General features: G+C 40.2%; 1 protein-coding gene across 3 annotated transcripts in view; it reads right to left on the bottom strand.

Moving 5' to 3' along the window:
* MSRA (methionine sulfoxide reductase A) overlaps window positions 1-14433 on the bottom strand; it is a 238834-nt gene that overhangs the window by 97590 nt on the left and 126811 nt on the right. The window lies entirely within an intron of this gene.

The following is a 14433-nucleotide window of genomic DNA, read 5'->3' as shown; positions in this document are numbered from 1 at the left end:
CTACTAAATCTGTTTGTTCAGACAGGGCCATAGTGAAATAAACTATGCAGAGAGACGAGAAGACAGTGATGTTATTACAGCAGTTTGTTAACTTAAAGGAGAAAAAAATTAATATTTCTAACAAATATATGACTGAAAACTAGCAAAATATTTTAAATATTCTAAATAGAGCATTAAAATATGAAAGCTTTTAGGTCTAAGTTGTCTTGACTGGGTTTTGTTCCCATGGAGATGTGGGTAATATAATGAATTATTAAATAATTATCATTATTGTAAAATATCAATAACATTGATGATGATAAAAACAAATGCCAAGGGTGTTTTTACACAAGAGCACACAAATAATTCCAAACTGTTTCACAATATCTGATAGGCTCAAAAGTGTCAAAGAAAGCCTGGCTGAACTTTAAATTTCATGACAGCAGAAATACAAGGAAGATTAGCAGGAATTACAACACTTAAAAAAAAATTATTCCTAATTTTCAGTTACACTTTGGAAAGAATTTTTTTCATTTCTCTTGTGTTTATAACTCAGAATATTATTGAGACATCCAACTTCTGAAGAATCTGGCCACATAATTCACTTAAATTTAAATTAATAGTGATGAGTACTCTGACTTTCAGGTGAGAGTCCACTGCAAAAAGTGCATTTTATTTTTATATATGTTTTATATTTTGTAATTTAAAAATTAGACATTTTTGTTGTCATTACCTATTCATGAATGGGGAAAAAATCCCATCCTTCAATTAAATCATAAGAAGCAAATATCTAAAAAATGAACTGGATTTGCCTTTTGGTATGGACATATTAAGCTTGTTGATCAAACAAGGGAGGTTTTTATTTAATTTACACCAACACAAACTGCAGATTTATTTCACTGATCTCAACAGAATCAAGGAATTCCACACAGGCTGAATCTGGCCCAGTGATGGCTCCTGAATCAAGAAAATGATTGCTCTAAACAAGAAAAATCAGATTCTGTGAGTAACTGAGGAGGGTTCAGCAGAGACATGAGGAGAAATTTGAATTTTTAAAAATTGAGAGGAATGAAAAGGATGCTGGGAAATATTAAAGAGCCATGATGGGGCAAAGTCTGACAGGATTTTATCAGTTAATGGGGCACCTGAAGCAAAACCTAAACGAGGCACAGAGGGCTGGGCCAGCTGATAAAAGGGATTTGAAAGACTGGAATTAAAATTTAGTCTGGAATGCAGAGGAGTGAAGGAGGACACATCTGGGATACCTGTAGTCTAGATTTGATAAAATCAAAAATCAAAAATCCCTATTTCAATGTAACAAAAGTCTGCTCAGTGAAAAGAGAATATCCAGATTTCCTGTGAGCTGGAGTGAAGCCAGGTCCCCCTGTCCTGCAGGATGTCCCCAGCTGTGACCCAATTCCTCTCTGCCTTTTACAGTCCAGGTAGGCATCGCATTACCTGCAGCCAAATTCAGATTGTGGGAAGCGGGAAGGATCATCCATTCAGCAGAATAAAAATACAAGTTAGAGATAATTGCCTTAAAAATGAAGTGAAATGGTCTTCAGCAAGAACTGACGGCCTCCTTAGGCCAGGGATGGAATTCATTTCAGATTTCGTGGTTTAACGTGGTCCATCAGCAAAAATAATGAACTTGGTGGAGCCCAGACTGGGACTTTTGTTGTAGCTTGAGGAAAAAAAGGAGAGAGCACGAGCAGTGGTGTGTCCAGCTCTCCCAAGCCAACACTGCTCTCATTAGCCATGCAAGTGCAGGATGGGGCTTTCCTCTGGCGAGTGGCAGGGTGATTAAAAGAAGGTCAAGGGAACATGATGAACAGGAGCAGGCAAATGGGCGTGGCACGTCTCTAGGGCGTGGCACCGCAGTTTGGGCAGCAGTTCATGGGTAAACAGGGGTGTGGCACATCTCTGAGGGCGTGACACTGCGGTCTGCATGGTAATCAGGGGCGTGGCACATCTCTGAAGGTGTGGCACTGCAGTTTTTGCAGCAGTTCATGGCTAAACAGGGGTGTGGCATGTCTCTAGGGCGTGGCACTGCAGTTTGGGCAGCAGTTCATGGCTAAACGGGCGTGGCACGTCTCTGAAGGTGTGGCAGTGCAGTTTGAGCAGCAGTTCATGCATAAACAGGGGTGTGGCATGTCTCTGAGGGCGTGGCACTGCAGTTTGTGTGGCAAACGGGCTGGCACGTCTCTGAAGGTGTGGCACTAAAATTTGCATGGCAAACGGGAGGGACATGTCTCTGAGGGCATGGCACTGCAGTTTGGGCAGCAGTTCTCAGGCAAACAGGGGTGTGGCATGTCTCTGAGGGTATGGCACTGCAGTTGGCGTGGCAAACAGGTGGGACATGTCTCTGAGGGTGTGGCACTGCCGTTCATGGGTAAACAGGGGCGTGGCACATCTCTGAGGGCGTGGCACTGCAGTTTGTGTGGCAAACGGGGGTGACACATCTCTTCACCTGAGCTCAGCACTGGTGAGGCCACACCTGGAGTTCTGTGTCCAGTTCTGGCCCCTCAGTTTGGGAAGGATGTTGAGACACCTGAGCGCATCCAGAGGAGGCAACGAGGCTGGTGAGGGGCTGGGAACACAAACCCTGTGAGGAACGGCTGAGGGAGCTGGGGGTGTTCAGCCTGGAGAAAAGGAGACTCAGAGGTGTCCTTATCACGCTCCACAGCTCCCTGAAAGGTGGCTGTGGTCAGGTGGGGTCAGTCTCTTTCTCCAGGCAGCAGCTGACAGAACAAGAGGACGTAGCCTTGAGCTGCGCCAAGGGAAGTATAGGTTGGAAGTTAGAAAAAAGTTTTTTATGGAATGGGTGATAAAGTACTGGAATGGTTTGCCCGGGGAGGTGGTGGAGTCACCATCCCTGGATGTGTTTAATAAAAGACTGGATGTGGCATTCAGTGCCGTGGTCTAGGTGAGGTGTTAGGGCTGGGTCAGACTCGATGATCTTGAAGGTCTCTTCCAGTGATTCTGTGATTCTGTGTGTGATTGTACAACTAAAATGAGATTAAAGAGTGGCTTCTGACTTCAGTATTTTTATTTTTTTTAAGCCAACATGAATCTTATGAAAGGTTTTTATCACGCAGGAGCAAATTACCTGTCTAAAATGAACAGGTTTAGATCACAGCAAAGTTTCCCAAAGAACTTAAAAACAACAGAGGCTTTACCTTTCCTCCTGACTGAAGCAGCAATTACACCTTGTCAACACTGCCTGCTCCTGCTAATCCAGAAGTTCAAAGGATCAGCCTCCTTTTTTTCCCACAATAAGGAAATAATGGTGCTCCTCTGAGAACTATAGTCTGACCTCATGAAAAATATCCTCAGATGTGTGGCTAAGAGACTGTTAGAATAGATTTAAAATCAATATTCACCCTCAGGGGAAAAGAAAGGAAGTAATGCTGCTGGCCCTACCAGATTCACCTCTCATTTTCCTCAAAGCCTTTCCACAATACAGTGGATTTTCTTTCTGCTGTGGCTATTCCTAATAACAATCTTGACATTGGTGACTTTTTGCATTAGGCTTGAGTCTGACTATGAAAACAGAATAATCCCATTTTGTTTGTGTCTCACACACTTGGCAAATCCAACGCCAAAAGAACACAGCATCAACCCAGCTAACTACTCCCCTGTACGGCGAAAAAAATAATTGAAATATTTCTAATCAAACTTTTTTTTATAAGAGTTCTTAAAATGAAGAGGCAGTAATCAGAGAAACAATAAACCCACTTGTTCTCCAAAAGCCCACATGTCTTTAATGATGAATTTAACAGCCTGACACCGAGGAGCTGCAAGGATTTCAAATGATCAGTGGGAGATGTGATTCTCTCAGTGACATCCAGCTCTTCACCTTAGTGCCTCCTTCAGAATTCCTCCTGAAATGTCCCTTTATCTTGTCAGAGAGTCACAGTGTCCTCAGTTCACCCACTGCTTTTAATTATCGGATCTTTAATATCCCACAGCAAAAGTTTGAACGAGTATGAACATTTCTAGAACCCTCAATGTCTGGATCACGTTTTTTAAATAATTTATGTAATTATAAATATAATTCCATGCGCCATTCACTGTGCAAACAGAGACCCTTTCTTTATCAGAGCCATTATCAGATTTCCAGTGCTGCAGCTCAGTTCCTTCAGCTCTGGAAGGGCTTTAACCATCGAAGAACCTCCCTGCAGATGGGAAGACTTTATTACACCGAGGCAGGGAGGGCTGAGTGCCAAGAGCAGATTGTCTGTTTATCCTGGATCCATTTCCCACTTAGAAAACACGGCCGCTCCCGGAGGATTAACTCTAGCGAGCTCATTCAGTGGGGATTCCAACCCTGGCAAAAAACGTCCCCGCAAAGAGCAGGAGAAAAAGACGTCTGAGTGACACCTTTTCAATTCATTTTCTTCCTAAGAGCATTTAGACTCTCACCTTCTTAATCATGTCCCAGGTGAGTGCCCAAGCCGAGGGATTAGGGAAGAGAACTCATTCTTTTTAACTGGCTGGATCCAGGGAGCGTTTAATTATCTCCGGCAAAGTGGAGCAGCTTCCTAGGGCTGGCTGGAGAGCTGCTCACCTGGGAGTCTCCCAGCATCCACGTGGGTTTCACCTCCACCTGGCCCTGCTTCAGGTGAACTAAATTCTGCAATGAAAAAATTCCAAAACTACTCCCTCCTGCCTCGATTCTGGAAAACGGGAAAAAGGACCTGGCTCTTTTCAGAAATAAGGTCCTGCCTCCAGTAAGTCACAGAGTCCCACAATAGTTTGGGTTGGAAGGGAGCACAAAGATCATTTTGTTCCACTTATTTGTACTCAGGTCTATTTATCAGCTCTTCATTACAAAAATGGCCCAGAGTTTGAGGAGCAACTCATCCATTACAGCTCCTGCTCCCAGTGTTTTCCATAAAGAGAAGATAATGACTTCTCACACATTTTGAAAGAGCTCTCAGAAAATAATTCCCTCTTTTCTCACCTCTTCCAGGAACTCCTGAACTGCCCCTGTGCTTGTCACACCAGCAACACAACCTCTTTGGGATCCCAGAATGGTTTGGGTGGGAAGGGACCTTAAAGATCTTCCAGTCCCACCCCCTGCCATGGGCAGGGACACCTTCCACTATCCCGGGTTCCTCCAAGCCCCGTCCAGCCTGGCTTTGGACACTTCCAGGGATCATGGGGCAGCCACAGCTTCTCTGGGAACCCTGTGCCAGGGCCACGATGCCAATGTGGAATGTGAAGAAATTCAAGCAAACTTCAGCACTCACTTGGGAGTTAAACCAAACTCTGTTATTCAAAGTCACGGCCCAAATAAAAATGCAAAATACTACCAAAAAACTGTGATGGGGAGGCCTTTTGAGCATCTCTTTCTCCAACCCAACCTGGGAATTTTTATTAAGTCGTGGTTATTGCTACCAAAAATTTCCAGCACCTTCCTATTTGTTAAATAAACAAACCAAAGGTTCAGCACTAAAATACTGAGAGCTCACATTTTGGGTGTCCCCTTCCCTTTACATTCTTACCTTCAAATCAATGAGGATGAAAAGAATGGAAATAATTCCAGATTCATAGATTTTTAAGAAGGGTCCATTTAAATATTTTTATTTGAATTCCTGCCCAACAGTGAGAGAATTTCATGGAACACACCCTTATTTTGTACTCCTACACTGTCACTAATATGTGACTAACTTATTTTACCTACTTCTTTGTATTTTAAATCACTTTAATGACTTTACCAGCACTGAAATAGGAGATAATGCTTGGTTTATTAACCACTGTGAATTTCTGCTTTAGAAAATATCATTCTTTAACTTCTCAGTGTGATCCACACTCTTTTTTATCCAGTTTTATCAAAACATGTCAATCCTCTCCAGTAAGAAGCCAATTTATCACTATGGTCCAGCCAATCCTGCAGTTCTAAATCAAAATAAATTGTCCATAAATTCTAGAAACTTCCAGAAACTTCTGCCTGGATCAAAGAAAATCAAGTATTTTCTAATACCTACAGAAAATAGCTCGTACAGCAGCTACAGTGTGGTGCCTCTGAAGAGAAAATGTTATTAAACTTCATTTATTTGGTTTATTAGAGGACAAGTGAATCACCCAGTAAGTGAAAATTCATAAAGATAAGAAAATTTGCTGATAAAACAATGAACTGCTATTTCTGGTGCCTTCTAGAATCACTTCATTTTTTACCCCTTGAAAACAAAACTGGGAGAATAAAATTGCCAGTAAAAATGGGGTAGAACATGCTGTTATTGTTTTTTTTTTTTCACAGAAATTCTCATATTTTTCAGTAAACTACTTGAACAAAATTTTAAAAGATTGGCAGTTTTCACAAAAAACATTGGTTTTTTTTCAAAAAATCTGCCAAATGAAAGTACTAAATGAACCTGTTTCTTATTAGCAAGTATTTAAAATTTCTGTGTCAGAGCTGTAAAAATTTTCACTGTTTTCTGAAATCTTGTCTGCTCTTTAGCAGCAAAATGGGTTTGATAAACAGAGTATTGATTGGTTTAGCTGAACAGAATATCTGGAAGCTAGACCACTGCTATAAACCCTTTTTATTTGTAAAATGGCTGTACACTGAACAGCCAATAAAAGGGGAAAAATAAATTATATAAACCTGTAGGTAAAAAAGGAGATGGCAAAACTTTCTTTGTTCACTGTACTTATTATAGGTTGTGTTTTCATAGGCTGAATGTCCACACTAAAAACCCTTAAAAGGGGATTATTTCAGACTCCCTCTGGCCTGGTCCTGTGGACCAGATGCTGTTCCCAGTTGGAATGTGCTCCTAGAAAAGATACTCTGGTTTAATTTCAGCCAAGTGAAGGAAAAATGTCAAAGATGGGCTTATAATTAACAACATGTTCCTATGGAATACAGGTCTTGTCAGCCAAACTCCATTTCATCCTCCCATGGAATTACAAGTCTGACTGTAATAAATGTGGGATGTAATAGCATGGATGGAACTTAGGCTTTATTAATGCATTTGACTTATTACTTCATGACTGATTAAAAAATTAACACTCCCCCATATCGATAGTGCATGTGTTAAGTGGATTAAGAATTGTCTAAATGACATCTTTAAAAAAAAAAAAAATTGTCCAAAGGGAACAAGGCTTGAATGGCAGCATTTTTATCTGTCCTCTGCAGGGACTGCTACAGAGCCTGTTGCTCTTAAAGCCCTTCATCAGGAATTTGCAAGAAATATAAAGTCTCAGTTTATAAATTCTTTGGATAACTCGGATGAGGAGCTGATGGGATGGCCTTACAAAGCCATTTTTTGCTGCACTGGGGTCGCTCAATCAAAAATGTGTTAGAGAAGTCAGAGGTAAAGTCTCTGCTGAAGGGAAAAAGTGACACACACGGTACCTGAAAACGGGGAACAACCTTTGAGGCAAGGGTGGAAATAAACATGCAATTTCATTGCCATACTGCAGCAAAAGGAAATAAGGCCTGAACTGGGATGTCAAAGAGAAAAGGGGTTGTAGGAACAGCTCTGGTGAGATCAACCCTGGCACTAAGAAATCCTGAAAAGTCGTTTCAGCGACAGCCACCAAGTGCTGGGTGAATTTACCCTTTCCAAAAGAAACCCCTGGAGGTTTGCATCTCAAGAAGATGAACATGGCCTCAGGAAGGGGACTCAGAAGGGACCTTTGAGAAAGCAATGGAAAGGCAGATCAAGAGTCAGTGGAAGGGATGAAAACCAAGGTGTTCCAAATGGAAAATGGCTCTTAGACATGGAAAATGGTCCATGCTCAGGAGCACCACTGGATCTTGGGCTTCTCCTCTAAACCCATGTCCTGAAAAGCACCTCTTCATTTTCAAATCAAATCACATTTCCTTCTGGGGGAGACACTTCAGTCAAATATCAGCTAAACTTAAAGGAAAAAGTGATAGGTCTTGATAAAACAGTAACGCGATGAAACATAATGATCTACAATATAAAAATGTCAAATTAAGTAATGCAGGGAGCCCTTACCAGCCTTAAAGGCTGGGAATATATGAGTGAATTTTCCCTTTTTCCTTTGTTCATTTGGCTTTAATGAAGCTTTTCTATGCCAAACTCATCTGTGCTAAGAGTTGGGACTTTTGAGTTATCTTTTTTCATCATGGTTGATGAGGAAGACTCTGACCCAACTACAAGTTCTGTATCATTTTTATGTAGTAGAGTTGAAATATTTTAGCTATGGAGTTGGGAATAGAAAAAAAAAAATCCATATTCTCACATCAAAAAAAATTCTCCTTTAAAGCCTAAATTTAACTCTTAACTGACACATCTGATGGATGGAGACTTTACATTCCAATAAATTGCATTTCCTCTAAAAAAAACCCTCAAGTACCTTCCACTATCCCAGGTTGCTCCAAGCCCCATCCAACCTGGCCTTGGACACTTCCAGGGACCCAGGGGCAGCCACAGCTTCTCCAGGAAAGCTGTGCCAAGGCCTCAGCACCCTCACAGGGAACAATTCCTCCCCAATATCCCATCTAAGCCTTCCTCAATAGCCCAAATATTTTTACCCATTTGCTTCAGTTGTGATTTGCTCTGAAGAAGGCAAATGGAAAACAGTAATTCCCTTTGGCTGGAAAGGGAATGATAGGACACAGCAGGAACAGAAGACCTAAATATTCAGAAAAGAATTTGAAGAGATGATTTATTCCCAAAAATGGGTGTAATGTCCCAAACCAAAGCGATACTGGGCATCTGTCTGCTGCTGGTACAGAAAAAGCTTAGATTTAAAAGTTAATAATAAATACATAAAGAAAATGCCTGGATTTAGTAACCCAGCTTCAATCTATAAAGGGAAATGTTTTAATGGAAATATAACAGAAAATATGATTGATTTTTTTTTTCCTTAAAAGTTTACAGCTTTTATCTGCAAAGCCTCTGTGCCACTGTTACGCAACACAAAGAATATCCTTAAATAAATGGGTGTAACGGAAAGCAAAGAATAATAGGAATGTGGGGAATATGTCATGCACTGAGAAGAGCTTTGAAAAGGGATAATGGAGGTAAATATACCTGGGAACATCTATTAATAGCAAGCTGGAGATTTGGAAAATATTAACTAACCTGGAATTCAAAAAACAAGACATGAGCGTAAGATATTCTAATGTTTATTATTTTCTACTAGAATTACAAAAATTGTGGTTTTCTCCTTGTCTCTCTAGAGTGAATCAAGTAAGAGATTACTACTCGGAGGAGATCTCTGAATAAAAGGTTTGGTTTCTCAAATGTGACAATTCTGACTCTTTCTGAAGCTGGAAACCACCAAAGAGCTTAGGAAAAAAAAAAAATGTGCAGATCTTAATGCCTGAGAACTACAGACCAGAATGACCAAAAAAAAAGAGGGATAAATTATTGTATTTGTGCTCTGAAAGCTTCTCCTTAATAGCTGATTTTCATTAAAGTATTCTGACTATTATATTATTATATATAATATATAATATTATATATTATATTATAGTTCTATTATATACATAAATAAGATTGGGATCATTGTTTCCCTCCTAATTTCCCCAAAACAAATCTGCAAAAAGCAGTAGAGACAACCTGGTTGCACCAGACAGCATCAAAATGCAAAGAGAAAGTAACAGAGCACAGTTTATGATGACAAACAGACACTCAGTGAGTAAAAAGGGAGCTGGGATGAAAATTCAGAATTGATTCACACTAGACAAATACTTCCAAGTCTACCAAAATTAATAAACGAATTCTAGAAAGTTCTAAAAGTGCCCAAGCAACAATTTTCTGAAAAAGTCTTTAGCAGAAACTATTAAAGAGATTCAAAAGGTAAAATTTTGACAATTTATATATATCCAGAACAGCTATAAGACATATAATTAATTAAAATTATATTTAATCATTTCATTTACTGTACTTTCCTTCAAAGACCTTTAGAAATCCTGCTCCTTTTTTTAATTATAAATTACAGCCATTGCACCTCTTCAAGTGATATTCCTGCAAGGTTACTGAAGGAGGGGGCTAAAAATTTGCCCAGTAGAGATATTTAAAATTTTAATAGAGATATTAAAAATTGAAGTAAGGTCAGAAACTGGGAAATCAGGAATTTTCAGTCTTGGGTGCATGGTACAAATGTCTGCAAAGAGCAACAAAGGAGAGTTCAAATCACAGAAGGTGACAAAATTGGTTGTCTGGTTGATAAAAAGGTATTTAAACCCCTGAAAACTCTGTTAATCAAAAGATTTTGGAGACAGAAAATCATCCTGAGAATTCATTTTCGCCTCAGCTCCTTGATTGTAACTTTATTTTTCCCAACCACTCTTACAAAGGTCCCTGCAGGGAGAAGAATTTTGCTCCATGCCCAGCATCATCAGAGGCCCTATTCTAGAATATCCCATTTCTGATTGTGGAGAGAGGAATTCCTCATTCTGAGGATCTGAGGACAAACCCCCACTTAGTGATGAGAAGAATTTTCTTAAGGACTTGTGAAAATTACACTCCACAAAGCCCATTAACCACAGAACCAGATCAAACACCAGCTGAGAGACTTCTACAGCTGCACGACCCAGGTCTGAGACCAGGTTTAAAAAACAAAGAGGAGTAGATCAATCATTGGCCTTTAATAAACCTTTACAGATATTTCTCCTTTTTTTTTTTTTGTGGCCAACCTTTCAGACATTATTAATTCTCAATTTTAATGAATGGCTCCACCAAAGCTCAACCTCAAGAAGTCACGTAAAATGAATTATTACCATGATTAATTATGCTGGGATAAGCCAGTAAAAGCAGCCTTTATTTCAGCCACTAATACAATTAATTAGAATTAATTCCAGTAAACAGTGCAGTGCTACCCACGCAAAACAAAAAGTATTTTTGCTTTTTTTCCTTTTGCTAAAATGTAAATATCATCATTCACATTAGACCAGTAAAACCATTTGCCTCCAGTTTAAGCCTAATGAACATTCACTGCATTTGATTATCCATTATTTCTGTTCAACAAGCCCCAAATCAAGAGTTTTCAACTATAGGTCACTTGTATCCTTTTTATATTGCCATTTAAAGGGGATCATTTCAACAAAGCAAAGAAGGGATTCTCAATTCAAGTGAAACTAGTATTTCTTGACATTTATTCATCCAAAAAAGAATGACCAATTTGGATGCCCAAGAGTATTGAAAGGACAATGAAAAAAAACCAAAAAAAACTATTGTTAACTTATTTAAAAAACCCAAGACTCAGGGAATTAATACGTAAATAATGTGGTTTGCTGTGCTTTCATTTATGAATTTGTACATCCCTAATACTTGGAGAACTGTTGGAATTTAGGAACAACAACTCTGGCAAAAGGAGGGGCACAAACTTCCTTTCTCACAGATGCCATTCCCTGGAGATTTTTTTTTCTCATATTCAAATGAGCTCTGGTTTTGCTGCACTGGAAGATCCTGTGGCCAAAAGCTGAGGTTACATAAATCCCACCTGGAATAAAATACAGTTTTATAACACTGCAGGAGAAATGCTTGACATTATTTCTTTTAGGATATCATGGAGTCACAGAAGGGTTTGGGTGGGAAGGGAGAATAAAGATTATCTTGTTCCAAACCCCCTGCCATAGGCTGGAGCACCTCCCACCATCCCAGGTTGATCCAAGCCCTGTCCAGCCTGGCCTTGGACACTTCCAGGGATCCAGGGACAGCCACAGCTTCTCTGGGCACCCTGTGCCAGGGCCTCCCCACCCTCACAGGGAACAATTCCTGCCCAATATCCCATCCATCCCTGCCCTCTGGCACTGGGAAGCCATTCCCTGTGTCCTGTCCCTCCATCCCTTGTCCCCAGTCCCTCTCCAGCTCTCCTGGAGCCCCTTTAGGCCCTGCAAGGGGCTCTGAGCTCTCCCTGGATCCTTCTCTTCTCCAGCTGAGCACCCCCAGCTCTCCCAGCCTGGTTCCAGAGCAGAGGGGCTCCAGCCCTTGGAACATCTCCATGGCCTCCTCTGGATTCATTCCAGCCAGCTCCACATCTTCCTTCCTCATCAGGGATCGACAGCCCAGCAAATGACAGTGGCCATATCCCACAGCGTGGAAGGCTCATCAGGACATTTGGGGAGCCTCAATCACCAGGACAGTCCTGCAGTGCAGCCTTTCTGCTCCCTCCACCCCAGAGCTGTTCCTGAATTGGCCTGGTGAGCATTGCAGATAGTCCTGCTTCCCATGAGAGCTTAGAATAAAGACTGGCAACCCTGATTTTCAGGATCCTACTCCATTCTAATTATGGCCACAAACCACAGCTCCTTCTCCTTGTTCTCCATTTTAAATCAGAGATTTATTTTAGGTGAATCAGACCAGTCTGAACATACCCAGAAACTTTGGCATCTTAATTACCTTTAGCAGAATTTAGGACTGACTTGACTTGCAAATACACAGCACTGGGAGCTGTCCCAGGTACTGGGATTAGTTTTTTTCAATATTCCCAGGCACTGGGATTAGATCCCTTCAATTGTCAGTTGTTGGAATAGTCACTCCATGGTAATGGATCATCCTGTAAATGCCTCTCTCCCAACACACAGTGTCCAAGGCAAGGCTGGACAGGGCTTGGAGCAGTCTGGGACAGTGGGAGGTGTCCCTGGCCTTGGCAGAGGATGGAATGAGATGAGCTTTAAGGTCCATTCCTTCCCAAACCGTTGTGGGATTCTGTGATTCTGTCATTCTATTCAATGATTTATTTTTTTTTTTTTTAATTATTCCATGTATAAATTTGCACTGATGTAACTCCTGAGTTGGGAAATAAGCCAGGACAAACGTGAACCCTCCCCACAAACAGGGTTTACGTGTGTGAGGGATGGCTCCCCTGAATTATAAAACATAAAACAGCCTCACACACTCATTCAGCACCTGGAATTGTTCTAGGATCAGAAATGGATGTGTGCAAATAATCACAACAAATTATTCTCTCTTATATTTTATCTCTTTTTAAGCCTTCCAGAAGTCCCAGCTCCGCTATGGCCTGGCCCAGCTGTTATCAGGCACATGAAAGACTCTCCTTTAAAAATCTTGTACATCAAATGCAGACTTAAAGATGGGATTAAAAATAAAAATAATACAAAATAAAGCCCACCAACTTGCATTTAGCAAGCTTATAATAAAAATTAAAAGATACTAATAAATACTGTGCTTATAATCTGGTCTGAATCTATCCAAAATGCCCCGCAGTGAAGTCTTACATCAGTTATTATTGAAACATTAAATGCTTTTCTTCCAGGCTTCCAGCAATCAATTTAACTTTCAGTCATCTTGTCCCCATATGTGCTGCTCCTGTTGATGAAATGGCTATTAATAAAGGAATAGATGGCTATGAATTAAAGCAAGCTCTGCTTAATCACATTAATCCAGAGTATGTTAAAGGCTTCAATTTTCTAAATAATTTTGGGCTTAATGCCTCTGAGATGGGCAGACTGCTCTATTGATGCAGCATCTGGTCCAATTTAAGCTGCATTGTGAAGGAGGAATTGTTAGGCCCTTGCAAAAATAAGGAAGACTGACAGTTTTAGGGATGCAACCAAAACTGCTACGGCTGAGACAAAAGATCCTGCAAGATATTGAAAAAGGGCCCGCGACAATTAAAAGGCAGCCCCTGCTCTGCAAATGCAGCTCCAGTGCTCAGTGAATTGTGTATGATTAACTTACTCCTCCTGATGGGATGAGCACTCCACACACTTCACCAGCGCCGTATTTTCCAGTCATTGAACATCCAACAGCTGCTGCTGTGAAATATGTTCACTTACCCATTACATTGGGATACCAATTAGGGAGGAATTATTTCAAAGGGAATGGCACCACCAACGCTATCCTTGCAAAAGCAGAAATTTCTGGCTTTGGGATTTTTTTTTTCACCCCCTGCCGAGAGTATTTTTTTTTTTTTTAATTTTTATTATTGTTTTGGTTCTGTAAATGGAGGAATTTTACAATGAAATTCGATTTGCCTTGGCTTGTAGCACTGAAATGCTGCTCCATTCAACTCAGATTTCAAAAAAAAAATATTTTAAATACTTCTAGGGGGAATAAAAGCCTTCATCTGAGAACTAGTTCAAAATGTTTTTAGAATATTTCTGTATGAAAACGATTTTTAAATCCCAATCTTCATAGAAGGTTGTCAGTGAAGGAGGCAACATGGTACGGTCCATCTACATTTTAATATTAAAACTAATATTACCTTTGCTATTACATTTTTATTATATTTAATATTAAAATTACAAAAGCTTCAGGGCCAGATACTTCATCAGTACCTTGATTAGAAATTAAAAGTAAATCGAATGAACTTAGTGGATTTTCAATCCATATGTAAGGAATGAATGAAGCCAGAAAGTCACATCCTGCAGAGCTGTAAAGATCTGTCTGAAACCTTATTTCAATTAAAAATAATGTTTAAGTTAAATATACAGAGCACTTTGGCGAGCAGACGTGGTATGTAGTTTGTAATATTAAATATTGCAAAATGTGGGCAATTATA

Source organism: Cyanistes caeruleus, chromosome 2 (genome assembly GCF_971803275.1).
Source record: "Cyanistes caeruleus chromosome 2, bCyaCae1.hap1.1, whole genome shotgun sequence".
NCBI lineage: Eukaryota > Metazoa > Chordata > Aves > Passeriformes > Paridae > Cyanistes > Cyanistes caeruleus.
Note: the sequence above shows the minus strand (reverse complement) of the source record. Positions and strands in the feature narration are given on the sequence as shown.